Raw genomic sequence first — 25,121 nt, 5'->3', positions numbered from 1 at the left:
CTAGCTCCCATATACAGGAGGCTGGGAACAGTAGCAAGATGTTCACTGTTTTTTTTATGAATGGCAGAATGGTCTTTTTTTTTTAATTTAAGTATAATTGGTTTACAGTGTTGTGTTAATTTCTGATGCACAGCATAGTGATTCAGTTCTCTCTCTCTCTCTCCCTCTCTCTCTCTCTCTATATATATATATATTCCTTTTCATATTCTTTTTCATTATATGCTATTACAAGGTACTGAATACAGTTTCCTGTGCTACACTGTGGGACCTTGTTTATCTATTTGATATATAGTAGTTAGTATCTGCAAATCTCAAACTCCCAATCTAATCCTCCACACCCCTCCTTTCTCCTTTGGTAACCACAGGTTTGTTTCCTGTGTTTGTTAGTCTGTCACTGTTCTGTACATAAGTTCATTTGTCATTTTTTTAGACTCCACATATAGGTAATACAGTATTTTTCTTTCTCTGTTGTGGCTTACTTCACTTAGTAGGGTGTTCTGTCACAAATTATGAAAGAGATTTATTGCTTGCCTAGGACAGAACAGTAAGACTCGAGTTTAAACACAGTACAGTACAACTCTCTGACTTTGTCTTCTCTCAAAGTTTGATTCTCTGGCTAAGCAGAAGGTTCAGAAAAAGTCACTCTCCTTCAGCCTAGGAAGGAAAGATAAATACGCATAATTTTGTTCTGTAGCTCTTCCAGGCTTTCAGTAAGACTTGAGACTTGATTTCTTCCCTTATTAGAAACCCTAACCACCGGTGGAAACTTTTCAGGGTTTTGTGAGTTTTTTCCTTCTTACTTTTTTGCAACCTGATGTTCCCAAAGATTTAGTTTCCCTTTTAAATCCAAGGATCTTGCCACCTGATGTCAAAACATTTTCTCCAATACCTTGCAGAGACTTACTCAACTGGTTAATGTGTTGAAAATGCTCTGAAGCATTCTTCATCTTCAAAATTGAAGCAAAATCTTAAACATTTCTGAAGAAAAGAAATTCTTGAAAGGATTCCTACAACTCATCTTTTGGCTAAAGCGTTCCTGCCCTAGTCTTGCTCTGCTAAACCATCAGACTTCTTTGCTTAGCAGAGGATTTATGTTCTTTTGGTCCACATTTTCATATAATTTTAAAATGCGTTCAGGTGAACTTATCTTTGACAATAAAGTTAACCATTTTGTAGCATTATCCAAAGTTTATATTCATTTTATTATTATCAAGAATTGTTGATTCAGCAGTTCCACTTCTGGGTATTTATCCAGAGAAAATATAAAAGGTATATGCACTCCCGTGCTCATTGCAGCTTTGTATAGTAGCCAAGATATGGAAACAACCTAAATGTTCATCTGTGAATGAATGCATAAAGAAAATGTGGCATATATATATGTACAATGGAATATTATTCATCTGTTAAAAAGGGGGGGCAGCATTTTGCCATTTGGGACAGCATGAAGGGGCTTTAAGGGCATTACACTAAATGAAATAAGTCAGACAGAAGGACAAATTCCATGTGTTCTCACTCACAGTGGAATCTGAAAAAGGGGGAGAGGAGCTCCTAGATACAGGGAACAGATTGGTGGTTGCAAGAGACTGAGACAAAAAATGGGTGAAGAGGGTCAAAAGGTACAAACTTCCAGTTATAAACTAAATGAGTCATGGGGATGTAATGTACAGCATGGAAACTCTAATAGTTCTATATTGCATGTTTGGAAGTTGCTAAGAGAGTAGACCTTAAAAGTCTTCAGCACAAGAAGAAATAAAGGATTGTTGACACTAGCATCTCTCTGTGAAGACATCAGTTCTATATCGTAATGTCAGGGTTTTTCTTCCTTTTTTCATTTTTTTATTTTTTTAACAGTTGAAACATCTGAAACTAACAATCGATGGGGTGCGGTAAATACAGACACAGATACAGCCCCTCTGACAGGCCTTCTGTTTCTAAATGTAAAGAAGAAATACCAAGTACATCTATACCTTTGTTTGCCTCAGCAGTACTTTGCAACAGAACAAGTTTAACTTTCCATTATTTACAAACCTTGAAAATGCTATAACGTGAAACTTATTGTTAAAATCTGTTAAAATAATTATCTAAATAAGAAACTGCTGTTTTTCAGTTATTATGCAAAACCTATCTAGCATCGTATTGACTCTTCCTGCTGTTTGAGAATGTAATCTTTGAAATTTTTTACACTGCAACTTGTTCTAGAATTTTACTCACTACGATTTTACATGCTGGCCTTACTAGATTCTCTTCAGTGGTATCACTTTCCCTTTCTGAGGTATTAATTGTTTCACTGTGTAATTTGCCTCGTGATAATTTTTATTAAATGTCACTTTTAAGACTTCCATTTTTATGTGTTTTAAGATTCCAGTGGCACTTCAGCATAATCAGTACTTTTCCTTGTCAAATGCCATTTTTAGGTAGGTTTTCTTTCAATTGTTGATGGATCTTTTGCTTTATTTATAAACTTGTTGCAGACCATAAAAAAGGAATAGAACAGTTGGGACTACCTATCCTTATAATAAAGGAGAAAAAATTGCAAATAGCTTTCATTACAGGAGCAAACTTCTTTTGTGTTTTTTGTTGTTTTTGTTGGAACAGTGTATAAACATGCTTTAGAGGTTTATAATATTTCATCCTAATTTTATCAGAACAGAACCTAGGTTTAGGCTTAAACTCTTCTGTATCAAAACTCATACTTAAAAGTTACCATTTTGGATTGGCACAGCAGTGTAGACACATACAGTTATAAGATATAAAATAAAAAGACATAATGAAATGAGAAAAAATACACAATTTATGATTTGATTCATCTCTGATCTACAAATCCATGTTTTGCAGTGATTTTAAAAAAACAGCAAAATACGACAGTCTGGAGAAAGGCAAGTGAGTTGTGGCATGTGAAATGCCTATATGTATGTAGAAGAAAAGTTTCTTCCTACTTTCTATTACCTTGTAGAAGTTGTGCCTTCCCATAAGTCAGTCTGCATGGATTAAGGGAAAACTGAGGAAGATAAGTAGGGAGGAAAAGGTTGACCCTAGACAATACACAATTTACCAGTTGTCTGAGTTTCTCATCGTATATCAAACACTGAGAATGAACTGAGCTGCATGAACAGGGCATTCCCATGTGAGCCTGAAAGAGCATCAGTGAACTCGCTAACAGAGCTGCTTGATCAGTGTCCATTACTGTAAACTTGAACAATACACAGTGCTCCCAAGTTAAAAACAATATTTAAGATTTTTTTTCCTCTACCACTATCAGAAAACTTATAGTGACATTACGTAACACCCTAGATTTCTATAGAACCCCATTTGGAAACCTCTGTGTATGTGTGGTGTGTGTGTATGTGTATATGTGAAACTATGTATAAGTAAATACTACCATATTGCTATGTATTATATTACTCTGCATCTTTGTATTACTCTACTGATGTTTAAAAATTGCTATTTTGAGTTAATCAGTTAAGTATATGTACATGATGTATATGTGTGTGTATATATACAGAGGGAAAACCATGCATTGGATAATACTATTACAATACTGAGAAATTATGTAATTTTTAATAATTGTACAATTGTTAGATAACCATGTTAGAGGATGTCTGGAATTTAGGAGGTAATGAAGTATGATGTTTTTACACTACTCTCCAGTCGTTCGAGAGACAGAAGGATGCTAAATATGATGGGCAAAATGTAAACAGGTGAGGAATCTGGAGAAAAGCACATGGACATACCTTACATTATTTTTGCAACTTTTCTATTAGAAGTTTTTATTTATATAAAAATTTCAGTCATAGAAGGTAACACACACACACACACACACAAAAAAGAAGGTAACACACCAGAAGTTAACCTAAAGGTGAACTATGAAGTTGGATGGTAAGGATGTGTCAGTGTAGCTTCATCAGTTGTAACAGATGTACCAGTCTAGTGGGGGTGTTGATAATAGAGAAGATTATGCATGTATTGGGGCAGAGGGTATATGGAAAATCTCTGTATCTTCTGCTCCATATTACTACAAACCTGAAACTGCTCTGAAAAAGTCTATTAAATAGAGTGCATCAAAAAAATGAGAAAAAACAAGTAATAAATGAAAAGTCTATAGGTACAACACATGAAAATATAATAGTTCTGATTTTTGTAGCATTCCTAGGTGTAACCATATTATTTCCTAAATTAAGTGTATTATTAAATTAGGAAGTAATTAAAGATGTAAAAACTTCTTGAAAAATCTTCATACTGATCTCCAAAACTTGGTATTTTTGAGTTAATCAACTAAGGATAAGATGACTCTAGTATTAAAAATATAGAAAAACAGGTCTGTTGTTCCCGTTAGTACCCAGGATATGCGTCTATCACAGTGGCCTCAAAATACTTTATAACATTTACTTTTTACACATCACAAGCACTGAGTCTAATTTGTAGTGGATATATAATATTAATCAATGTGGGCATTTAATGCATTTGTGCTTTAAAAAAAATTAGTTCATATCTAAAGAGGAAATACTAAAATTGGTTTATTTGTCATCCACTAGAATTTTGACCAGAGGGGATTTAGACTTTATGAATGAATTAAACTGTGATTAAACTGGGTAATTTTCATATTAATACAAACTTTTACAGAATAGAAGGCAGTATAATTAGAAATGAGAAGACATAGCTTTGGAGACTGTTACTGATGTCTTGTGAATTGGAGTACTGTTACTGATGTCTTGTGAATTGGAGTAGCCGTCTTCTCTGATATCCACTATTCCTTTACCTCTTGTATGAAGAGACAGAGCTAAATCACCATTAAGTCTCCAAGTTCTAAAATATTTTATTCTAAAAATTCTCTAAATTCTCTAAAAAAATCTAAAGCACTCGACATACCGAGTTTGCAAATAAACACACATATGAACTCATGAGTTCACATGACGGTAGCTTAATTTGGGAAATAACCCACTGCATTTCAGTGCCAGGCATATTCAGATAATAGTTGTGCTGTTTGACATTTCTCTAAGAACTTACAAGTATTTTTAGATAAAGAAAAAATAATTTAGACCATTGTAATACTGGATCTGAAAAGCCATAAGCTACACATTTTTTTCTGTATCAAGTTGTGTATTACTTTTCCAAATGATAGGGTTGAAAATTTTGATTCAAAAGGATAAATTGATCACATAAATTTCTTTTCATTTTCTGAATACACAATTAAGATGAAAGTAAAAGAAGTAAAAGGATATAATGTCACAACAAAAGAAAGAATAAGTGGGGTGCCCCTGGGAGGCAACCATTTCAACAAGATTTTAAGTTAGCCAATCAGTGAGCCAAAGATGGAGGGCAGAGGAAGATGTAGCCTACGTTCTTAAAGAGAAAGATGAAACCAAAAGTAAGACATTCTCCCTTGGAAAACTTTGGAGAAGGTCAATATTCAGAAATGTCAAGGAAAAAATCAGTATAAATGAAACAGTATTTAGAACAGTAGACCTCTCCCCTCCAACACTGATGCACAGCTTTCACATAGAAAACTGATGTCTGCTACCCAGGAAAAGAGAAAGTGCGTGGCCCCAGGGCAAAAAAAAATTCTTCATACTTAGGCATTTAGGCAACCCCTGCTCCCTCTTTCAGTAACACACTGAAGCATTGACTCCCCATCACTGTGCTCCTGGGTCATTCTTTCATCATCTCATTGTTGAATATGCCATATGTTTGAGGAAAGTCCGGAACATGACAGAGAGAACAAGATATGTACACAAATAAAATCTTCCTCTAATGAGTATCTTCAGAGGAATTTGAGAAGCTGTTATATACAAATAAAGTATAATGCTTATCAAAAGGAAGAAAAGAGATACAGAGCCAGAGAAGTACTGGAAAGTAAAAATGAATGGTTGCTGAGAAACAATAGAAAGGGCAAATGGACTATGTCAGGAAAGTAAAAATGAGTATCAGGTGGAAAATAGAAGGGGAATGATGATAGAGGACTTAGAAAATCAGTGTAAAGTGCCCAACATGTGTCAAATGGGGGTTCTAGAAAGAGCAAAATGAAGAACCGTGTCTTCATGCAGAAGTAGCATCCCTGAGCCCAGGAAAACAAATGGAAATATAAATCCTGAAACTGATAAACAACTGTAAAACTCCAGAACACTGAAAGAAATTTAGAAGTTTTTCTCTGACAAGAGGAAGGCGAGTGAGGAGGTTTGAAGAAAATAGTTACTTGCAAAGGAATGGGAATTGAATTCGCATTGGCATTGTCATCGGCAGCACTGGATTTCAGGTGACATCAGTGTGTTAAATTCTGAGAGCCTATTTTAAACCAGGTGTTGAATACTCGGTATCTCCAATTAAGTTTGAGCCCAAATAATATTTTCAGATGTGAGAGGAATCAGAAAACTTCTTTCCACACATTTTATCTTAGGAAGTTGTTTACATCCTTAATTACATAAAAAATTAAACTGTGAAAGAGAAGATCGCAAATAAAATGACACCAGGGTTCCAGTTGCTTTAACAGAACTAAAGATGCCCATCAGTCAAGATTGAAGGAGGATTGCAATTTCCCAGAGAGAGGTAGGAGTTTGGTAAATAAGGAGTACTCAATAGATTCCACATCTTTTTTGAGTGTTTAGAACAATTTAAGACAGGCAATTCAAGTTAAGAGGGAATTGGGAAAGAAATCACGGGAAGAAGAGGCTTCACAGGAAGCAAACAGTAGTTACAGAACTCTTCCTGCATTGGCAGAGGAAACAGTTTATGTTGTCACATCAAGGTAAACGTTGTGTCTTGTTTTAACTAAAAATAGTGGCATAATTAAATTTGGAAGATGAATGAGGGAGATGAAGATGTTTGAGAAATAAACTTCTACCACAGTAGAGATCATCAGTGAACCAAAATTATTAATATAAGCATTGTTTTTAAATAGAAATTTAAAGGGGGCCTGGAGCAAGGAAGTTTGCTTTTTGTTAAAAGTCCTACTCCTTTTTTAAAAACATTTGTAAGATTATTTTGATAATTTTTCAAACCACTTTTTCTCATACAGTGATCGTTAATATAATCAATTTGCGTTTTGGCACTTCGTAACAAATTTGTTGACACTCCTAACTACAGTGTCAAACAACAGTGGCGAATTTCATGAATAATTGTAGTGTCAATAATTAAAACACATAGAATGATTCTTTTTGTCACATCTTCCTATATTCTTTTCAAAATCCAAATGATGTTTTGCTATATTTAAAATCTTTCCCTGCCTGGGTCTTTAGGATATAAATGTCAGCTGTTGTGATGTTTTGCTTTTTTAAAAACTCATTATAAAACATTTTATGTCATTCCAACTTCAAGCTAGAAGCCACTAATAGTCCTCAAGGTACAGAGCCATAGCATTTCCTTCTGGAATATTCAAAATTTTCCCTGAAAAATGAAGGCTGTTGCTTGTTCAAAACGTTTTCAAGCAATAATCCAACAAAAACAATGATACTTCACTTGCATCTACCTCACAAAATTTCTGACATCATCCTCGATTGTGTTCATCAAACTCAGGCATGTGCTGATATTCCAGGAGCCAATTTTAAAACAGAATTCTCAAAATCATAGACTGAAGTCAGCATGAGTTAGCTTTGATGTCTATTTTTAACGTATGATATCTTGATCAAGTACCTAGTCTCCATTTCTGGTTTCTGTGTGTGGGAAACCGTATTAATCATTTCTATCTCCTGTATATGCTGTGAAGTTAACATATTAAGCATTTTACACTGTTCCTGGCACAGATTGAGTCTGTTGTTCATGGCAGGGCAGTGCTGTGGTTGCTGTTGCTGATGCTTCTGATAAACTGTATCATTATTGCAAACCCCAGTTTTCTCAACAGATCTTTTTGTTTTTCCTGAGTGTTAGTTCACAGATGGGATATCACTAATTCTCCTTTCAAGCTAAAAATATGCATGGCTGAAGAAATGTCAACAGTAGACAGTTAACGCTGAAAGAGATGACATTATGAGAAATCCGAGGTGTGGCCACAGAGGAGTGTAACTACATTTCTTAATGGCATTTAGAAAATGACTTTATAGCTAATTCCAAATGAGCTGCTACTCTGAAGAGATGTCAACCAGTAAGAAAGTGTCCAGTGACTAGAAAGACAGTATACAATTGATAATACAAATTTTGGTATGTCTTAGAAAAATGTCTATTTTATACTAGTTTTACTGATAACATAGTACAGAGATATGCGTTGAAGAGAAAATTTATAGCAATAGCAGAATTATAAATTTGTTCATAACACTCATTCATGCATAAGAAATTTAGCATTTTTTTTTCTATAAAAGATTCAGACGTGTTCACACCTTTACACCTTGCTGGTGGTTTTCAGTGGAGAAGTAAAATGCAGTTTAACATGCCAATATATGGTATCACAGTATCTACAAATATGAAAATCTGTATTAACAGTTTGGTCACTTTTAGGTTAATATTCTGCCTTTCAAATGCCCTCATCCTGTTTTCTGATTTTCAAGATGACCTCAAGACATACTAAGTTGTGCAGTGGTCTCATAGGGACAAGGAATAAGGTCTTGAATCTCCTGTTGGTTTCGCCTCCCCTCTTTGCTGTGCTGTAGCTGGTGTAGTCCAGATCCTCTGCTGGTGGCCACTGCGATGTGACTTCCTGGCTGGTCTTTGTGGGGCAGTACTCTGACCTCTACTTCTAGATGTTATGGTGCAAACTCTTTGTCCCGAGTTATTAAATTCTTCTTTTGATCTGTTACAGCCTGTCTTAGTAACCTCTCCATTTCTACACGAAACTTCTGGATCCTTTTATATCCTCCACACACATTTTTTGCTGGGATTCAGGACACAGACCTTAGGCTCACTGTTGAGCTCCAGTGGCATTGCTACATTTTCGTTCTGGTGCATAGTGGATATCCAGCTAATTAATGAAACTATTTCCTAGAACTTAACTGAATTAAATTCCCTAAGGGAAGGTACCATGTTTATCAATCTTTATTTCTGTCTTCAATTCCTCAAATCTTAATCTGGTACAGTATCAGCAACAATCAGTTAATAATAATTAACTGAATCAATTAAACAAGCAGTCAATCAATTAGTGTAATGGACAAGCTAGTTACTTGAGGACTGGAAAGAGAGGTAGGATAGGAAATCACAATAAAGGTAAAGGACACATTAACTAAGTATGTGATTTTGTTGGGTGCCATATGTGAGCTCATTGAGAAGGATCATTTCCAAACATGATGAAAAGCATAGCCCTTCTCTAGGAGAAGGTGAATTAAGTGGTGTAAAAATGGCCTCAGAATAGGCAGAAGTGATTGAGGAAGTCTGATCTCAGGTAGCAGAAGGGTCATTGCTGCTGATACTGAAGTTGTAAAACTTGAGCAAGATGTCAGCTTGCTGATGAAGCCATCAAGGAGAGGAGCTGAATTCTGAGTGTCTGTCATTGACACCATAGGCGAAGAAGCTGGACTTAAGGTTTAGTGATTTCTTTTTTTTCCTTTTAACATTTTTTATTGATTTATAATCGTTTTACAATGTTGTGTCAAATTCCAGTGTTCAGCACAATTTCTCATTTTTGCATGAACATGTATATATTCATTGTCACATTTTTTTCTCTGTGAGCTACCATAAGATCTTGTGTATATTTCCCTATGCTATACAGTACAATCTTGTTTAACCTTTCTACAATTTTGAAATCCCGTCTGTCCCTTCCCACCCTCCACCCCCTTGGCAACCACAAGTTTGTATTCTAGGTCTATGAGTCTGTTTCTGTTTTGTATTTATGCTTTGTTTTTTTGTTTTTGTTTTTGTTTTTTAGATTCCACATATGAGCGATCTCATACGGTATTTTTCTTTCTCTTTCTGGCTTACTTCACTTTGAATGACATTCTCCAGGAGCATCCATGTTGCTGCAAATGGCGTTATGTTGTCAGCTTTTATGGCTGAGTAGTATTCCATTGTATAAATATACCACCTCTTCTTTATCCAGTCATCTGTTTTGGACATTTGGGCTGTCTCCAGGTCTTGGCTATTGTAAATAGTGCTGCTATGAACATTGGGGTGCAGGTGTCATCCTGAAGTAGGGTTCCTTCTGGATATATGCCCAGGAGTGGAATGTTAAGTCTATTCCTAGTCTTTTGAGGAATCTCCATACTGTTTCCCACAGTGACTGCACCAAACTGCATTCCCACCCAGCAGTGCAGGAGGATTCCCCTTTCTCCACAGCCTCTCCAGCATTTGTCATTTGTGGAGTTTTGAATGATGGCCATTCTGACTGGTGTGAAGTGATACCTCATGGTAGTTTTGGTTTGCATCTCTCTGATAATTAGTGATATTGAGCATTTTTTCATGTGCCTATTGGCTTAGTGACTTCAAAAAGTGCTTGTTGATGGTGGTGGAAGTATGGTATACAGTTAGCATGGAAATCTACTGAGTATTTTAATGACTAGGAAAGTTAGAAAATAGAACACACTCCAGGGAGCAGAGCTGAAAGAGAGAATAAAATTGCAATTAAAGTAAAGAAGTTGAATCATTGTTTACAGAAATATTTGGCAATACAAGAAAATATATTTTAATAATATATTATTACCTTGATGCTCATTGGAAAAGCCCAGTAGTATCTGTGAAAGATGAGAGTAGAGAGATGAACAGCTTAATGAAGTAGGGGTACAAATATTGAATAAAGTGTTAGGGAGGTGGGCTTTTCATATGGTAAAAAGATGAAGGAAGCAAAAGTACAGGAAGAAATTGATAGTGGTATGAAATTGATAGTGGCTTGGAAAGGAGTACAAATAATAAATAGAAGTTGTATTAGTGAGAATATTGGAGGGTGACAGAACCCAGACTGTAAAGGTCTTAGTTTTTGTGTGGCAGAACTGCTCATAAATCTTGTGATAAGCTATCTCAAATAAGTCATGGAAAATGTCGTATTAAAGCTTTGTTTAGGAATAATGACGAATTTTATGATTAGTGCTGCCACGTTAATTAATTTGATTTTGTAAATGAAGGGATAATGAATTAAATGGAGGCAACTATCAAATTTTTTTAAGGTATGCATTTTATTTTTTCAGACCCAAAACATATGCCAGCACTCTCTAAACAGTTTTAAGTATTGTTCGTTGATTAAACCATGAAAATACACCCTTACTTGACAAACAAATAAACTCAAAATGTGTATGTAAATAGAGGCACATGGTGAGCTCAACAACCAACCAGTAAGAACTTAAACAGCGGTAAAATGGTGAGCACTGTACCATCCAGGTCATGAAGTGCAGGATGAACACAAAAGATTATCTGGCAGATGCATTATTGTAATGATTTTCTAGACTCTGAGGCACTAAGATGAAATTGTGGTTTCAAAAAGTTCTAAACTAAAACCCTTGTAACCTAGAAGTTAATTTCTAAGATTTTGTAGAAAAGACTTATTTTTCATCACTTTGCTTTTAGTCCAGATGGGGTGATTCATCTCTGCCTTGCCCATCATTCAAGTCTTCCTAATATCTTTTAAATTTATTATTTGTATAACGCTTTCTATTTAGAAATGCTCCAGGAGATTCTTTTTTGAGTCCCATGGTTTGGTTTCCCTGGGTACTGAGTAAGAATGTCATTCCCCACCCTACACCCCAGTTTTACAGATGAATACAAAGTATTGTGTGATGAGTTTGCATGGTATGTTCCCGTAGATTAATGGAGCCGAGATAAGAAACTCAGCTCTCTATTCCATTTTAAGCTATTATATATAAACTTTTTTTTATTCTTCATTTCTTCCCTCTCATGTCCAAAATCTGACATCATCTTCAAACTGCAGTCACCCTCTACCTCCAATGTAAAATAACTTTTTTTCTCATGCTAACTTGTCACTGACTTTCTCAGTGTGGCTTTAGTTGATATCTTTTTCTATTTGTGCATTGTTAGTATCTAGAAGGAAATTATTTCTCAGCTTTAATTGTATACAACATGCTATAATTACCTCATCCTAGAATTACAGAATCAAATGCAAAATATAGATTGTGCTCAGAAACTAAAGATTTTTCCCACTTCAGGGACTGACCATGAGTTTGCCTTGCATACTATCCTCTAATATAGTAAAATACTGTCACTTCACACACAAACCCTTATAGAGCAGAATATAAGACAGTTCCTCAAGAGAAATTCATTGTTTTCCCGCTTTTTTTGTTGTTGTTGTTGCATTAAATTGCAGTCAATTTTGTCAGTACCTATAATGGAGAATAATATGAAAAAAATGTGTACACATGTAACTGAATCACTTTGCTATACACATGAAACTAACATGTGTAAATCACCTATATTTAAATTAAAAAAAAACAAACTGTAGCATCCCTGTAGCTTAAGTTCAATTAGAGGAAGTATTAGTGACTCATATGGAACACATTGATCTTTACAACCACTTCGTCACTTTTTCTAGTTTCTGAGCCACCACGTGTTCTTCCTGCTGGGCGTATTCATTTTTAATCATGTTTTTGGTTGTGCTATTTTCTGCTGTCCTCTAAATTATCATATACATACAACCCCTCGCTGCTTTATTCCCTCGAATTCGTTTGGGAGTAGTCTCCTGGCCTAGGTTTTGTTCTGTATGTTTGTTTTTACCTTGTGCCAAGTATTTCACCATCTGAATGCCCTGCTCTGTAATCTGCTAATCACAGAGGTCCTAAATTCAACATCTCTATTCAGACATGTGGCTTTTGTTTTGTTTTGTTTTTATGAAAAAGCAAGAGGCAAGTGACAACAGTTATTGTGCATTTTCCTAATTCATGACTATGAATCAGCTTCTTTCCATTGATCCTGGATAGTTCTCTGTTTACTGATGTTTTTTGTCAAGTATTGAGGAATTAATGTTATGGTATCAAGGCAGGAATAAGATTTGCTTCATGATACGGGACTGGCCATCTGTGCACCAGCTCGCTTCCCTTCCTAAGGGTGATGTGTTACTTGGCAGTGTGTGGAAGTGAAAAACATTGATTGTTCCTTCTGTGAAGTCCCATTTTTGTCAAATTCATTTACTCAGTTACACACTTATCCACTCACTTAGCTTTCATGATAGGAAATCAGGTGTCTTTTTTCTTCAGTCTTAAGATAAAGTCATACTGTCATAGTGCTATTGTTAAAAGTCAGAGGAATTTGAGACTCTGCAAATGTAAAGCCTCTACATAGATAAGCAAATCAATTTTCACAAACCATACATTTTTGAATGAAAATGACTGAGAAGGCAAATGATTTTCCTGCTTCCTCTTTCTGGTTTCCTGCCCTTTAGCACACACACATTCACTCACAGAAGCTCTTCGCTGCTTTTATTCCTCCGTGCCCGTAGCCTTAAGGACTCCTGCTGTTTCAAATCTTTATCTGTGCACAGCAGATTAAAAACTGCATTGAGACTGATAACATGGTAAGTCCTCAGAGTGTTTAGTGAAATGTGTGTGGGTACTGACTGTGACAGGAATAGAATTTCAACAATGCTCCTCAGAGGTGGGAGGTATTCTCCTCACAAGCACTGCCCGCAGGGCCAAACCATCCTGTCATCAAACTTAACATTCACTGTATGAGATTCATAAATGTGGTTATCAGTTGGCGATCACGTTTTTTCAAGGGCAGCCCTAGGTCTTCCCCTCGCGGGTCCCCTGGGGGGGTGTCACTCGGCCTTGAGGAAGACACAGCCAGGGCTTCCGTGTGCCGGCTTCCTGTGGTCCACTGCACTCTGCTGCGAGGCAGGACTATTTTTCTGCAGCATAACCTGTACTTCCTGTGCTCTCACCACCTGCAAGGGAAGAAAGAAAGTAAACACTTCCATCATTTCTTCCTCTTGCTTAATCTGTGTCCTATCCCCCCAAATCATAGAACATAGAGGTGTAAGATTGTCTGAAGATTAGAAAAGCTATATCCTGACTCCTGTGTTATGGTGTGATCTGCTTGGACAGTTATAGCTAATTGACTACTTTATTCGTCAATGATTTTGGCAAAACAGGAGTCATGAAACTCATTCATTTATTTATTCGTTCACTGAATATATATTCCACACAGTGTGCTCTGAAGATACAACAGAGAAGTAAAATGCAAACCATGCAGCTCTTACGAATTTTGTGTTTTACTGGGGGGAAAAAGACACCAAATAAAAGTGATTAAGTAAAAAGGTATGATGTTAGATATCAGTGTGTTATAGTTGAGAACTAAGTAAGAAACAGGGAATGGAGTTACTGAAGAGAGTGATGAGGCTTCAATTTTAATTAAGATGGTTATTAGAGGATGCTTCTGGGGAACGAAGCCTAGGAGGAGAGTGTGGGTGTTACTGATAGAAGAGCTTTCTAGACATGACATCCAAAAACTGAACACCTGTACATACAAAAGCCCTTAGACGTACACTGCCCAGTGTGTTTGAAGAGCAAAGATCCAGTGGCACTAAACCAGAATGAACAAGGGGAATGATAATAGGGCGTGAGGTCAGAGAGGTAATTGGGTTGGAGAAGAAAAGTATAAACCTTGCGGTACATTGTAGGATGCTGTCATGATTTTTATTCTCTCTGAGTGGTATGGGAAGCCATACATGGGTTTTGAAGCACAGAAATGTGATCATATGATTGGCATTTTAAAAGCTATATGTCCATATATCTATATATTGATGTCCACCAGAAGCTCCATAGAGAATAAACATTTGGGTCAAGACAAGCTGGGAACAAATTAGGAGGCCACTGCAATTATCCAGACTACGAATGATGTTGGCTTGGAACATGTCACTCTAGTGGCTGTAGTAAATTATTAGTTGAATTCTAAATATATTTTGAAAGTAGAGCTGAAAGGATTTGCTGTCAAATTGAACATTGGTTATCAAAGAACAAAAAGAATCAAGGATGACAGCAGGATTTTTAGCCTAAACATCGTAAGAGTGGTGTGGCTGTAGTCAAGATGGAGAAGATTTCAAGAGAAGCGGGCTTTGGGGGAGATGACAAGTCTTTTTGGGAATGTTAAGTTTGAGATGCCTTTTGAATACTTGGGCAGAGCTACTAAGTAGGTGGCGTTGCATGAGTCTAGAATACTTGCATCTCTGTGGTTTTTGCCCTTAATAGAGTATCAGATGTTCCTGCTTGAGTGAGTAACACAGCGTGGTGTAAAGAGGAGAAAACAGTTTAATGATGTCTGGGTTACTTTGCATTTCAAAGATTTTATGGTTTTCTATTGATGACTGCTATGTATAAGGATGGTTGCTGTTTCTTCGAGTCTTAGAAAATTTTGTAGTGCAGTTTCTTCCTAAAAGCTACTAATTTCATTGTTTGGAATTTTCGTAATGTTTAGACTGGTCAAAAAACTGTAGATCACTTTTTGCATCTCTCAAAAATGAACTATTTTTAGAAAACAAATACCCCAGATACACACTGCAAACCATGTAAAGAAGTGTTGCATTCCCCTTCTCTGAAGGTGTTTGCCAGTAATTCCAAATAATTTCATATGACTCCCATTCTTCTTTAGTATATGGGAAAGTATAAAAAAGAAATAATAGCAAACTTCAGCCTGTACACATCTCCTTTATGGCTTTTATGCGGTAAAATCTCTCATGTCATATTTTTAACGTGGTTCTAACAGTAAATGTTTATTGACTTACTTTACTTCAGCCAATTTTCTCTCTCACTCATCATGACGTATGATGTTAATTCATTACAAATGGGGAAATATCCCATTGGAAGTGTGAGTATGCAGTACTTCCAAACTCAAGAAAGCAAAAAAAAAAAAGTATTTTTATTCATACTATGTACATATCTGGTGAAAGATTGCTAAATTAGTCTATAAGAAAAAACTTGAAGACACTCAGTTTATCAGATGGCTTGGAACACAGACTGATCTGTGAGGTTTCTTTGTAAAAACACACAATGCAGTGTCATTAAACAGGATGATTATATGGAGAAGAAAGTGAATTTTTCTTATTTCTGACTCTTTGGAATGATATTCCACCATGACTAAATAGAAAGGGAAAAACAATTCCTTTGGCAAAAATGAAAGAATGCTTCACACAGGTACAGAAGCATGTAAATAGTGGAAGACACCATGTGTACCATTTGCAAAATGCTCATGCAGCTTATTCTGCTGATAAAATACTAGTTTTCTTGTTTTGGTAGAAAATGTTTATTTTGTTGAGGAGCATGTTATTTTAATAGGCAAAAATGACATTGAGTGCTTTTCTCGCACTAACAGCTTTGTTTTTAACTTTTCCATTGAATTTTCTGGTTAAATGATAGGGAGCTGCCTAGGTACCCTCTTCATCACCTAATGCCCTTGTAGTCTCATCCCCCACAGAGCTTGTTGCATCAAAGCAAGGTGAATGTTCAAGCGTATAGTCACAGGTGGGAAGAGCTTGTATTTTAAGGTTTTATTTACTTTTGTTTATGTCCCTTTCATTGAAGCACTTTACCAGTAAATCAAGAACCTGAGTTTCTTGACTCAGACCAGTGTAGCCTTTCCAAAAACCAACCCGTGGGCGACTTTTCTCCAAATCTTTCAAGGAAACTCCAGTTATTGCTGTTCCTTCCTTATTTTCTTTACTCATTTTCCGCTTCACATCCCTGGGCAAATGCTAAAGCCCAGGGAAATTTGGAATTAAGCATAATTTGTATTTTTGTTCCTCTCCTCTCTTTTTTCAAATTTTATATTTATTGAAGTATAGCTAATTCACAGTGTTACTTTCAGGTGTACAGCAAAGTGGTTCAGTTATACTTATATATACATATATGTCTATGTGTGTATATATATACATACACATAGACATATATTTTCAAATTCTCCCCTCTTTTCTTACCAAATAATTTTTTCAAGATAGACGTATGTGAAGATTTCTGCTCTCTCCTGCCCACCACCACTGGACTTAGTTGACTGCCCACCTCAACCTCCTTTTTGGGCAGCAGGAAGACCACAAATTTCTCTCTCTCTCCTTCTCTCTCCCTCTCTCCCCCCCCCTTCCCTCTCTCTCTCCCTCTCTCTCTCTCTATATATATATATACACACACACATATATATATATTCCAGATCAGATTAGGCTGCTCTCTGCCTATTCTAAACTAAGAAACAAATATTTGCATTTGAGATAATGTGAAGTGACTCAGGTATCTCTCTGTGCCTTCTGAAAATGAATGTTCACTTTAATAATACTCTTCTCTTAAAATATAAACTTGGATAGGGCTGGTTGGAGCAGATACTTGGAAGCAGGCAGGGCTTCTGCCATAGTTTAAGTTTCTATATGGATGCATCCATCATCTTTGTCTCATCATGGTGAGAGAAGTTCTGTTTTTATGTCTGCTGTTCAAAAGGCTAATTAAAAGACAAGTCAACAAGAGTGGAAGAGAAGTTGGGAAGAAGTAGAACGAGTGGTGGTCTGAGCCTTATTAAAACAAACTCCTTCTGAAACTCAAAAGCTTAGTTTCCTGGGGCCATAGTAAAGATGACACTGGTTATTACTTTCCTTAAATCATGATGTGTTCTCAAGAATTTTTGACTTAACAGTTTGTTCTCCAACCAAGAATAGTTCAAGAATACTAGAATTCATTAAGGTAAAAATGCTCAATGTCCTCAGTGAATGAGAGGATTTATTCAATCATTCCACAAACCTTGTGAGTTCCTATTACATTTATTGATGAGTAAGACTTTCAGTTATGCTGTATAGGTGTACAGATACATTTGCTTGTGATTTAGGATGCAGAAATTTTTAATGATGTGCAGTATTCTATTTATCATTATGAACACATTGTATTAAAAATATCACTTGTCACCAAATGGGTCTTATTCCTGATATTTACTTCATTTTATTCGCATAAAAGTATGTACGCATTTAGTAAACAAAAATTTTGTGGTGGGAAATTTATGAATAAAGAGCCACCCCTCACTTCACCCTTCCCGGAACTTAGATGCTATCTATGAAGTCAACTTGTAACTCTTTTAGATCACATTCTTTTTTTTTTTCTCTTTCAGTATAACCATCATGTCTCAAAATGATATGCTTACCATGCTCGTTCTTGACTTACCAACTGAAATGTCTCTTCTTTTGTTTCTTAGGTTGGATCCACTGTCTCCTAAAACCTATGTCTCTTAGATGCCATGCATCATTACTTCTTATATTTTGAATTTGCTGGAGCAAAACTTCAAGCAATATCCTAAGGGAACAAAAGAGGTAACTCTTCTGAATATTTTTCTGTTTGAAATGTCTTTATTCTACTACCTAAATGGTTAACAGTTCGACAGCTTACGGACGTATATGTTGAATCATTTTTAACATACTTCTAAAGTAATTGAAATTACTCATTTTGAGTGTTGTTTATGTATGAATGCCTGTTTCTTCCTCTCTCTGCTTTTACATTCTTTGATGTATTCCAATACTTGTGTGTGAGTCTTTTTATATACACTGTCAGATTCTCAATCAAGCCCATTCATTTTTGTTGTCACTTTCTTTTTTATGTCTTCATTCTGCAATATTTAGTTAACTTTTTAGGGCATCTGTTTGATTTTAACTTAAAAAATAATTTTGTCAATCATGTTTTTAGCCCCAATGTATTCAGAAAAAAAAAATCTACTGCGTGCCTTTGTTGAAATTTAGAGGCAAAAGCTTTTTTAGGGGCCCTGGAGACTTACCCATGACCAAGATTAAAAAGTAGTAGTAATAATAATCATCATCTCAGTGTTGGTGATTATAGAATGATGTTGGGTATATTAATACAAACTTCCGGAGGGCACTTGTTTAATAAATACCAAGAGCTTTAACAATATAAATATCACCTAACCACAGATCACATGTGTTTAGTTCTAGTAATTTATAATTAAGAAATTATAAGAGTAAGACCAAGAACACCATCAAATGTACATTCAAGAATAGGATAAGTAATGGGAAATATTGGGGAAATACATCGGTAAGTTATACTTGGGTGCAAGTAACAGATGATCCAGTGCAAAGTTTGTGAATTAAGAGTGACTTAATATTCTAAAATAATATATTAAAATAGGGAGATCCAGCATTAGTTAATTTAATAACTCAATAATATCATTAAGAATTCAGATTTAATTCATATTCTTGACCTATTGATTCTTGTTTGTAAATAGATACTGGCAAGAATTATGGTATCACAGTGATTGGTTAGACTAATCAAAATTTAGATAAATCCCTGAAAATGTAGTTTATATATATTTTTGTATATGGTGTTAGAGAGTGTTGTAATTTCATTCTTTTATGTATAATGGTCCAGTTTTCCCATCATCACTTATTGAAGAGAGTGTCTTTTCTCCATTGTATATTCTTGCCTTCTTTGTCATTAGACTAATTGACCATAAGTGCATGGCTTTATTTTTGGGTGCTCTTTTCTGTTTCATTGATCTGCGTATCTGTTTTTGTGCCAGTATCATACTCTGGATTACTGTAGCCTTGTAGTATAGTTTGAAATCAGGGAGTGTGACACCTCTAGCTTTGTTGTTCTTTCTCAAGACTGCTTGGCTATTCAGGATCTTTTGTGGTTTCATTCAAAATTTAGAATTATTTGTTCTAGTTCTGTGAAATATGTCATTGGACATTTGATAGGGTTTTTTTTGAACTCTGTAGATTGCTTTGGGTAGTATAACCATTTTAACAGTATTTATTCCTTCAGTCCCCAGGCATGGAATATCTTTATTTGACCTTGTTGATTAATTTTACTCCTAGATATTTTATTCTTTTTGATGCTGCTGGAAATGGGATTGTTTTTAGTTTCTGTGGTAGTTTATTAGTGTATAGAAATGCCACCAATTTCTGCATATTGATTTTGTATCCTACAGCTTTACTGAATCCATTTTATTAGTTCTAACGGTTTTCTGGCAGAATCTTTAGGAGATTTTATATATATATATATATAAATCATGTCATCCACAAATTGTGACAGTCTTCCTTTCCAATTTAGATGCCTTCTATTTCTTTTTTTGCCTGATTGTAAGTGGCTAGAACTTCCAATAATATGTTGAATAAAAGTGGCAATAGAAGGCATCCTTGTTTTTTTTCTGATCTTAGAGAAAATCCTCTCAGCTTTTCACCATTGAGTATATTGGCTAGAAGTGTGTCAAAGATGGACTTTATTATTCGAGGTATGTTCTGTCTGTACCCACTTTGTGGAGAGTTTTTATCATAAACGGGTGTTGAATTTTGTCAAATGCTTTTTTCATCTATTGGGATGACCATATAATTTGTATCTTCCATTTCGTTAATATGATGTATCACATGGATTTATTTGCGGATGTTGAACCATTTGCGTCCTTGAAATAAATTCCACTTGGTCATGGCATATGATCCTTTTAATATATTGTTGGATTTGAAAAGTAGTTCATGTTATATTGACAATTAGCATGGTGTTCAGGCCAGCAACTAGAACTGATCAAAGTTTTGACATTCTGTATGACAGTACTGGAATGAACTTAAGAAAGGTCTAAAGCCAGGACCTGCTGAGCAGTGCTTTTAGGTAACTAACTTTCACTTCATTCAGTCTCAAAGAGAATATAAAATAATTGTTTTGGATTGTTGTGTGCACAGCACCTGGTACACGTAATTCAATCTCTAGAGCAGTTAAGACAGAGAGTCAGGCAGAAGTTACTGAGGAATAGCGACAGCACTGGAGTAGAAGATATTAAAGGCAAGCTTCCAAAATTTGGTCAAATCTTCACCCTGCATAAGTGGAATCACTTATGCCTCAGATACGACTTACACCTTACATACCTGAGGTGAGATATCTTGGGGACCCAGAAGTTGATCTCTGGAAAAATTCCTATTTTATATCGCAGTAGCTGCAAGTTTCCCTAACTTTGTCACAAATGAAAAGTTCCATCACCTGTGTCCTTCAGCATCTTTCTATCAATGATAAAATCATACTTCCTGATAATCGTGCAGGCAGTATACTGTGCAACTTGAGCAGCTGTGAAAGCATTGGAAAACACTTAGAATAAGCTTTTAAGGATAGAAATTTCTGCCTTAATTAGGTGTTTTGTTTATGAAATGAATTAATTGGGAATAGATGAGAAAGTAAGAATAGGATTCCATCTAACTTAGAACTTCAGTTCAGATAAACAGTAATCAGTGAGTAAATCAGAGCCACGAATGTTTAGGTCTATATAACTTCAGGTGGTGTTTCTGAAACTTACGTGATTTGGGGGAAACTCTATAGACTAAAAGAGAAAAACTATAGAGACAATATAAATATTGAATGAAGTTAATTTGAAATTTGTTTTTTCATATAAGGATGTGATAAAAAATAACCATTGACGTGTCTTTCTAACTTCTTTCATTGAGTAACTGACCATTTTGTTGTTGAAGGAATAAACGCATGAGAGTTATAAGGATTAATTTGTAAAATGCAAGTGACAGAGGTGGTGCTGAGATAGCAAACTGAATTAAGAGGAGAATAAATCTCAAAGAAAGATTATATAACCCATGATTAATAGGTAAAGCACAATCAATATCAAGGGCTAAGCATGGGAAACTTTAAATAGTCTGATTTTAGCACATCACAAATTAAACTTAAAGAATTTTAGTGAGAGGAAGTTCTCCATTAGCCATCCCTGCAGTTTAAAATACTGTAATTTTTAAGTAAAGGAAAAGATACAAGCTTGGTCTGTCTGCCAGTATCTAATATTTTAGCATTATTCTTCTTTCCTCTTTCTCTCCAAACCCAGTAATTTCATCATTTCATAAGATTATTTGAATTGCTGAGAATGCAGGATATACTCAGATTCAGCTGTCAAGTGTAGGTCATATAACTGACCCCTTTATATTAATTATAATATAATCCCTTTAAAAAAATTGTAAGATGTCCAAGTACTCTGTTTCTTAAAGCTGTTATTAAACAGATTAACACGTAAGTGCAAAGCCAAGGGAGGTCATTGACTTGGATTTGAATCCTACTTAAAATATTTACTAATTACATAGATCTGGTCAAATCATTGAAAATGTCTAAGCTTCAGTTTTTGTTTCTCTGTCAACTTACATTCATTGGATCACTGTGAGGAATATGTTAAATAAGGTATGCTTTTATTTATTTATTTATTTATATTGACGTATATTTGGTTTAGAATGTTGTGCTAATTTCTAGTGTACAGCATAGTGATTCAGAGATATATATATATATATATATATATATAAAAAATTCCTCCTCAGATTCTTTTTTATTATATGCTGTTATAAGATTTGAATATAGTTCCCTGTGCTATACAGTAGGACCTTGCTGTTTATCTATTTTATATATCGTAGTTAGTATCTGCAAGTCCCAAACTCCCAATTTATTCCTCCGCTCCCTTCCCTCCTTCCCCAGTAACCACAGTTTCGTTTTCTATGTCTGTGAGTCTACTTCTGTTTTGTAAATAAGTTAATTTGTCTTATTTTCGTTTGGATTCCACATATAAGTGATATCACTTAAACAAGATATGTGAAAAGTCATATAAAATTTTCTGTCAAGCTTAGCATATCGATCTATTATAGATCACTCTCCAGGCAAAAAGTCATAAAAACTATTGATAAGATATGGCAAAATATATTATATATCAGCTTTTAAAATGGCAAAAATATGGCTCTGTCTCAAATTTTAAAAAAGAAAGAATCTCAAAGTAGAGAGCTGAGGCTGATGCTGGTGACCCTTGCCAAGTGCCTGACAGTGATCCTAACAAAACTGAGGGCTCGGTTTTCATCTGGAATATGGGGAAAGGTGATCTGGCCTTGAGTGCAGACAAGCTGGAAGGTACGTGGAAGGTCACTCTTAGAGCCAGGCAACTTGACATGATGCATAGCCTTCAGAGAGGAAGGAGGAAAGCTCCAGAATGAATTTTTTTCTTTTTGCTGTAGATGAGAAAAATAGAAAGCTCTCCTGTGAAAACTTGAAACCCTGATCCTTGACCAAACATGAGAAGGAATCAGAGTTTTGTAACAGAAAAAACTTGAAAACTCTAAATAAAGAACAAAATGGATGTCTTCAAGTAAAAACTACAGTGATTTTAAAAATAATAATTAATAGCATGAGATTAAAAACAACTGAAGCAAATTAGAGAACCGTTAGAAATAAGGATATGCATTCATGAGGCACAGGAAAATATGCACACAGGAAGCAGGAAGGAGAAAGAAAGAGACACAGAGAATTCCAACACATTTGTAATGGTAGTTTTCAGATAGAAGTATAGACAGAGAATGGGAAAGATTATAGCAAAAGAGACGGACTAGAACTTTATCAATTTGAAGAACCAAAATAAAGACCTAAATGCATAATTGAAGAATCACAAGACATAAGCAGGTAAAACACCAAGAAATATAAAAATGAAAACCAAAAGGGATGAAACTTAGGTGCAGTAGAGCAATAAATAAAAGGACAAGAGTCAGTGTAAATATAGCTTTGATTTTCTAAGAGTAAAAAAAATAGTGATCAATCTTGTTGTCTATGTGTAGGTCAGGAACATATCAAGCAGGAAAGCAAAATGAAAGCATTTTTCAGTACTAAGAGACAATAGTACTTAAAATCTGATGTCAGTGAAATAAATGATGGCTCTGGTAAAAAAAAAATGTGGTATCACTCAGAAACAAACAAAAATAGTAGATAAGGAACTTCTGCTCTGTCCAAAATGGAAGAACGAGAACTACATTTTACTCCCAAATGAAACTTTGAAAAAATTAGCAAAATTATGGGGAAAAAGGAATTTTCAAGACTTTGGATGTCACAAAATAAAGGAAAAGGGTCACTTAAGAATTGGGGAAAAAAAAAATGATAGACGTGCCCTAGGAAGACCCAAGCTTACTGCATTCATGTAGTTTTCAGCCTGGGGCATCAGGAGGACAGAGCTGGGTGTGGCTCCTGCAGATTTCTGCGGGATCAAAGCAGTGAGACTTCACAGCACAGGGTCCCAGGGAGAAAAGAGTTCTCAGAGAGACAGTTGCTGAGGTCAATACAAGTTTGTCTCAGATACTCAGCTGAGTACTTACCAAGGCCAGAAAAATAAAAACACCTGAAAGAATTAAAAAAGTTATTGATGTTTACACAGAGCTGGGTTACCCCCATTAGCAAACCTGGAAAACCTCCAGCTTCATAGAAGGTTGAGTATAGTGTCTGTGAGCGAGTGTTCTGAGGTTACACTGATTTGTCTAACGTCCTCTATGCTCATTGGCAATCTCAGTGTCCACTGTGGGTCACTTTTGATTGAGTGATATTTGCCCTCACTAAAATTTATATTTTCCTGCTTCCTTTCATGCTTGGTTCTCAACACATTCTATGAGGTGAGCATTACCTTATATAAGAGATGCATGCTCATAAAACTTAGTTTTAATAGCCTACCTGTGGTACATGATAAATTGAAGTATTTGTTCATTAGCCCTTGCAACACTTGAGAAACCATTGGGATATGTTAAAACATATTTTTGATCTAAATTCTGATAAGCAAAATAAATCTGTAGCTTTCTCTGACTACTAATCTGGAGTCAAAGAAATGATCTCAAGTTTCATTTAGTAAGTTTGCTCTGTTCACTGTGCCATACATTTGCCTTGCTAATAGCGTTCTTTCGAAGTACTTCATTTTTTCTGGTTTTGAAAGGCCTAAAGTTTTTGACTGGGCGTGCCTAGGTGTGTAGGGAAGGAGTGTTCCTAGACACTTACTTATGTTAATACTTACACAGAAAAATAGGCTTTTAGCAGTTTTCACCTGCAGAAAATAGAGACTAGAGGAAACTAGAGGAAATAGGCACTTTGAGAAAAAGTTCTTATTTTTTGCATTAAACAGTTTTTAAATCATGAATTACTCTCAATGACACGATGAAGAAATAAACACTGTTTCAGAGAAAATACTATTTTTAATATAGGAAGGACACAGATTAGCATGTAATAGTTGGAAGATATAACTTATCTCCTCATCTGGCAAATTCAAAGAAAGAAAAATTATATGTGGGCTATATAAGTAACTGTTTCATATATTTTATGTGCTAAAAACAGCAACAGCAAAACCATAACTACCATAACTAGATAACCAGAGATGCTGGTAATACTCAAACAGCTTTCACATTATGAACCAAACTCACTTACATTGTACACAGGAAGAATTGTTAAAGTTTTCCCCTGCTTTGCTTTTTTAATGTGAATTATTTTTATTTTTATACATTTTTAAAGGCTACTTTGCATTTACAGTTATTACAA

At 35.3% G+C, this 25,121-nt stretch overlaps 1 long non-coding RNA gene across 4 annotated transcripts in view; it reads left to right on the top strand.

Annotated features, from left to right (window-relative positions):
- The window catches only part of LOC140697439 (uncharacterized), a 175,309-nt gene that overhangs the window by 53,038 nt on the left and 97,150 nt on the right, over positions 1 to 25,121 (top strand). For all 4 annotated transcript variants that reach the window (XR_012074535.1, XR_012074536.1, XR_012074537.1 and 1 more), the window contains exon 2: positions 18,010 to 18,124. This is a non-coding gene — a long non-coding RNA (uncharacterized lncRNA). The remainder of the gene's footprint in view (positions 1 to 18,009; positions 18,125 to 25,121) is intronic.

Source organism: Vicugna pacos, chromosome 7 (genome assembly GCF_048564905.1).
Source record: "Vicugna pacos chromosome 7, VicPac4, whole genome shotgun sequence".
In the NCBI taxonomy this organism is placed as follows: Eukaryota; Metazoa; Chordata; class Mammalia; order Artiodactyla; family Camelidae; genus Vicugna; species Vicugna pacos.
Note: the sequence above shows the minus strand (reverse complement) of the source record. Positions and strands in the feature narration are given on the sequence as shown.